This window comes from Pteropus vampyrus, unplaced genomic scaffold (genome assembly GCF_000151845.1).
Source record: "Pteropus vampyrus isolate Shadow unplaced genomic scaffold, Pvam_2.0 Scaffold113, whole genome shotgun sequence".
Classification (NCBI taxonomy): Eukaryota; Metazoa; Chordata; class Mammalia; order Chiroptera; family Pteropodidae; genus Pteropus; species Pteropus vampyrus.
Genome location: NW_011888894.1, coordinates 3,712,751 through 3,718,144, shown reverse-complemented (window position 1 = coordinate 3,718,144; position 5,394 = coordinate 3,712,751).

Here is a 5,394-nt window from a genome sequence, read left to right as displayed (position 1 = left end):
TATTTGAAAGTTGCTAAGAGAGTAGTTCTTAAAAGTTCTTATCACAAGAAAAAAAATTGTAACTATATGAGGTGATGGACATAAACTTAATTTATTGTGGTAATCATTTTGGAATATAAATATTAAATCTTTATGTTGTACACCTTAAGCTAATAAAATGTTATATGCCAATTGTATCTCTGTAAAACTAGGGGAAAAAAGTTATCCAAAATCTTAAGTCAAAGAAAAAAAAAATCCCTCCTGATAGCATTTCAAAACCACTGCATTGTGCTACCACACACTTCCTTTTACTCCATTTCACATCAGGAGGCAGAATTCACCTCAAAGTACTAGTAAATACTCCAGCCGTGGCTGCAATGAAAGACAATGGATATGTAACAATACAGCTGGCCTTAGGAATGGAAGATAAAGGCACTGATCACATTCCCAGTGCAGATCAGTTTCTTCCCCTTGGTTACTTTATAGTACAAATAATGATGGGTGATGCAACAGCCGTTCTTCAGGGCAAACTAGCTCTGTGACCCTAGGCAAGTTTTTTAACCTCTCTGATCCTCAATTGTATCACCTGGAAAATAGAGACAATAATAGTACCTATTTCTTAGGGACTATGAGGACCAAATGAGAAACTATAAATGCTCACCACAGTGTGTGGCACAGAGTAAGCATTTAATAAACATTAAGAATAATCATCACTATAAAATATCACTAAAACGAGGAAATAAGAGAATTCTGATGTTAATAAAAACAAAGAAAAAATTTTGATGTTGAATTTAGGAAGTTTCTTAAATCTTAGTGTTCAGACTATGTAAATATAACAAGATCGGGCTCCCTATTATATCAAAGTAAAATACTAGAATTTTTTTCTATCTTCTGAATAGATAGCATAAGAAAATCGCCATTTTATAGCCATCACAATAATAATCAACTCAGGTGAGATTCATCATTAGATGCTAAATGGAAATAGGACATTTATCACCTTAAATCATCTCATCACAGATTATTTTTGAATTACAGAGGTAAAAATGATAATTTTACAGTAGTACCAGTATGGTCGGGTGAGGGCCCTCTTCCAATTGCAGACTGCTGACTTCTTGTATTCTCACTTGGGGAAGGTAGAGGGAGCCCTCTCAGGCCTCTTATAAGGGCACTAATCTCATCATGAGGACTCCACCCTTGTAACCCAATTACCTCCCAAAGATGTCAGCTCCTAATATCATCACCTTAGGCAGTAGGATTTCAACATATGAATTTGGGGGGAAAGGGGTGTCACAAATGTTCAGACAATAGCACTCATCTTAACTTCATTGTACTTTATTATCCTAAATGATTTACATCAAAAAAATGGAATAAAGACAGGATTTAAAAACCTTCCTAGAATTAGCCACTTGAAAAAACAATTGTGATAGGGCGACGCTTATTTAAGAAAATGATGCCTGTCATAATCCTTACAAATTTCCTGAAACCTTGTCATGTAATAACATATATGCCTATAATTATATGCCTATAATCAGTGTGTATAGGCTTAATGGGAATAAATACATTTATTACTCAGAGTGAATCCTTCCTATGAATTACATGTAGCTCTGTGCTCTGATTTCAAAACCGTCCTCTGCTGTTCCTACATCAAGAATAACCTGAGTGTTCTGAACTGATACTCAAGGTGAAAAGGGAAAAGACCTTGGGCCAGGACTCAGAGATCAGTGCTCTCAAACATATGGTCATACATTATTCAGTTAACTGCTCCGAACCCAACCTGTAGAATCTGTAAACTCATGATCCTCAAACTACTAATTATTTTTTCTAAATTTTATGACAGAAATTAGATGCTATATTTTGCAATTTAAGGCTTTAAGAATGTTCCCATATGTATTCCTTACAAGGCCAGGCTCTATTGAATTTTTAGGATTGTAAGGTAGGCCCGTGTTATGAGAGAACTAAATAGTTGAAACAAACAGATAATTGACTGACGATTTTTTAGCCATCTTTGTGCCTGTGCTTTTTGCCATGTGACATGGCTATTCCTTCTATCGGAAGGCAGAGTATATTTTCTCATCCCTCGATTTTGAGTTTAGCCATTTGATTTGTTTTAGCCAATGGGATAACAATGGATGTGATGCAAGAGGGAGCTTGAAAATCTGGGCTTGCTCTGTTGTGCTTCTGTCATCACAATGAGGATAGGCCCAGCTAGCTCATTGTCCCAGGAGTAGGAAGATGAGGGTCACATGGAGTTGAACCCCGTCACCCTGCCAAGCCCAGCCTAGACCAGCTGACTCAAAGCCCATCCCCTAGATACATGAATGAGCCCAGACAAGATCAGAGGTAGGCCAATTTAGTTGAAGCCTTCAGGCATCTGAGAAATAAATGTTTTTTTATGCCACAGCGATTTTATGAGAAGCTAACTGCCACACGTCAGTAAAAATATATAAAGAAGAAGAGTGAGTTTAGCTTCTTGGAAAGTGTTAATCCATTAAAAGAGTTATTTATTGAACCAAAAAATGTCAAGGTGCCATACCCCCAATTTTTAAGCTACATATCTGCTAGAGTTTATTTCATAACATTATAAAAGTGATATTGGTGAAATATAATACTCCTGTAATGAATGGAAATCTTTTTTTGTTATAATGCTGCATATCTGTTTGAAGGTAGATATTTGTGCAACAAGAGGCAGATAGAGGTAATTAATATCTGACAATGCATTACTGTCAGAGTATTCATCTGAAGGTTCTATAATGCATCAAAACCCTTTTTTATTTATTTATTTATTTAATTTGTAGCTCAAAGAATAGGTGCATATTACACACAGTTCCACTGATTATACAGACATAAAACTTACTTATTCTTTTCATCCACAGACTCTAATAACATGTTCTTTTGCATATTTTAAGGAAGTCTCTCTCTTATCATCTATCGAAGTTATCTAAGCATGGTTATTAGGATGAGAAGAATGGTAAAATTTAAAGTTCTACAAGTAGGAAGTAAATTTGATAATAAATTGTATATGGAATGGTTTTGTTTGTTCTCCCATTTGAAAATTTAAAGAAAAATATGATTAAAATTTTATTTTATCATATAGTAACAAAATTCTGATTCTAATTGCAATAAACTAATTCTCAGAATGAATCAGGACAGAATCAAATATTGATGGGGATTCTTGTCAAAATTTTTCTGACAAAATTATTAGATGCTAACTGCAGTGTGGTATCCTAAATTGAATCCGGGAACATAAAAAGTACATTAGTAGAAAAAAATTGGCGAACTCTGAATAAAATGTGGAGTTTAGTTAATCGTAATATACAAATGTCAGTTTCTTAGTTTTGACAAATGTACCATGGTAATTTAAGGTATTGACATTAGAGGAAACTGAGGAGGGATAAACAAGAATTCTCTGTATTATAGTTGCAACTTACCTATAAATCTAACATTATTCCCAAATTAAAAGTTTATTCAAAATTATTGGATGGCATGACACCCTTCATTTAACAACACAACCACAAAGAGATTTATTTTTACAGAAAAATGTGAAAGCTGTATCTATCTTCCCAAGGACCTCTCTTATTCCCTTGAGACAAATCTTACTCTTTTGAAGCACCAATCCCATCCTAATCCTTGTAGATTTTCTCCTCTTTAATAACTGGTTTAACTCTGCCACATCCTCATTTGTCCATAACCTTTCCATTTTCCCCATCACTTTTCTCAACTAAATGAAATACAGCATCTCTTGCAACACTTGTGATTGCTCTTTGCAATCAAGCTGCATTTTCCTCTCAGGCTTTGAGAAGGAAGTGGTAGACTCTAGAGTAATGAAGATGAGGATATTTGAGGAGAGATTAATTTTGTTAGTGGTCAGTTTTTTATAAAATGATCTATACAATCTCATAACTACAGGAATACAGATAATTAATGTTCAGAAAGTAGAGAACCCCACGCCTCCACTTTCCCTACATTGTAAATTCATAAAGAACTTGAGAAATAAAACATTCAGTAAGAATTGGCAGCCAATGAAAAAAGGAAAAAGGCCTAAGAGAGATGTAAACAAGGGGTAAAACTATATTCAGAGATTTTCTTTCACCCATGGAGGATTATGTCATAAGAATGACTTTCGGCAGCATGTAAGAATAACCAAATCCCTGTCTCCTCAAGGCTGTGGCTCCAGAGAAGGCAGATTCACATAGGCAAATAGACGTTCAAAACAGTTTTAGACCCAGTGATAATGCAATCCCTCAAAGATGCTTGTGTTAATTTTTTTCAGGTTATGCCAAAAGGTAAAATCACAAAAAAGAAAAAATGCTAGTTCACATAGAATTTCAGGGTCCATGAAAGTTTGTCTTTGGATGCCAAGTTGAGAAATACTGCTTTAAGAGTATAGCAGAGGAAAAGGCTGTGTAGTGTAGTGTTACAAAGCACAGCTATAAAGTCAGAATTCCAGACTTGTAACCCCGGCACAGAATTTAATAGAACTTAATAGTGTGATCGGCTGCAAGTTACTTTCCCTCTCTGTGATTCAGGTTCCCGTCTGTAAAAGGGAATGGTAATAACATTCGTCATAGGTGGTTGGCAGTTTTAAATGAGATAATCTAAGAGAAGAAGGTGAAATTGTGCCTGGTGTTTGGTACTAGCTACTCTTCCTTAGTGTTCCACTCTCAGACAGTCTTATACTAAGGGAGGGAAGCTGATGAAAGAATCAGACAGCTCCGAGTCCTTCCCACTGGATGGGATTCGTTTGCATTTACTGTATCATTTTCTTTCTTTTCTTTTCTTTTTTTTTTTTTAATGTCTGATCTTATTTATTTGTTACTCTTACAAAATCTCATTTTTGACTGGACTCAGACTTAGAGGTAGAAGCTCTCAGAAAGGAAAGTCTGCATCTCTTGGCAATCTGTTCCTGGCATTTCCCCTTGGCCTCCTTCATTCTCTTAGCCAAAAGTTAAGCATATTCTGCAGCCTCATCCTTATTTTTCTTAGTACACTGTTTCTCCAGAGCAATATGCCGATGTTTATGTTACAGGACATGTGGAATAACAAAACACTGAATCTCGGGTGCTTTGGTCCTAGGTTTCTTACCTTCTTTGTTTGGGGGCTTTCTCACAACTTATTGGTGGACATCATCTTCTTGAGAGAGATTGAAAAGTTTGCGGATTCTGCTAGCTCTGTTGGGCTCCGGACGATGAGGCACAGTCGTATTAGGGAGACCGGAAATATCTTTCTCCCCTTTTTTCACAATAACCAAGTTGAAAACACTCAGATTGGCATCCACAATGCAACCCCGAACAGATTTGTGCTTTCTTTCTCCAGTCCTCCTTGGTCTATAACAGGAATGCCCCTTACTCAGTAGCAGGCGGACAAGGCCATGCATGGGTCAAAACACTGCTTCATGGAGAAATCTTGTTTGTCATT